We start from the raw sequence: 555 nt of genomic DNA, 5'->3' as shown, positions 1-555 counted from the left end.
TTCCCTGCGATCAGCCACACAACGCTACAGTTGGCTAAACGAGAGGTTCTGCAGAATCACAGAAATTACTTCTAAAAGTGTGTGAGAATTCTGTAATGAATAAAAACTCTATACTCCAGGGGGAGGCAAGTGCCCACCCCTCTTGGTGCCCTCCATCCTTCAGTCACCTACACTACAGGTTTTCAGTTTTTCATAAGAACCATATGTTGTTGTGGTCTTCAGTCCAGAGACTGGTTTGATGCAACTCTCCATGCTACTCTATCCTGTGCAAGCTTCTTCATCTCCCAGTACCTACTGCAACCTACATCCTTCTGAATCTGCTTAGTGTTTTCATCTCATGGTCTCCCTCTACGATTTTTACCCTCCACGCTGCCCTCCAATACTAAATTGGTGATCCCTTGATACCTCAGAACATGTCCTACCAACCGATCCCTTCTTCAAGTTGTGCCACAAACTTCTCTTCTCCCCAGTCCTATTCAATGCCTCCTCATTAGTTACGTGATCTACCCATCTTATCTTCAGCATTCTTCTGTAGCACCACAATTCGAAAGCTTC

Source organism: Schistocerca cancellata, chromosome 10 (assembly GCF_023864275.1).
Source record: "Schistocerca cancellata isolate TAMUIC-IGC-003103 chromosome 10, iqSchCanc2.1, whole genome shotgun sequence".
Lineage (NCBI taxonomy): Eukaryota > Metazoa > Arthropoda > Insecta > Orthoptera > Acrididae > Schistocerca > Schistocerca cancellata.
Note: the sequence above shows the minus strand (reverse complement) of the source record.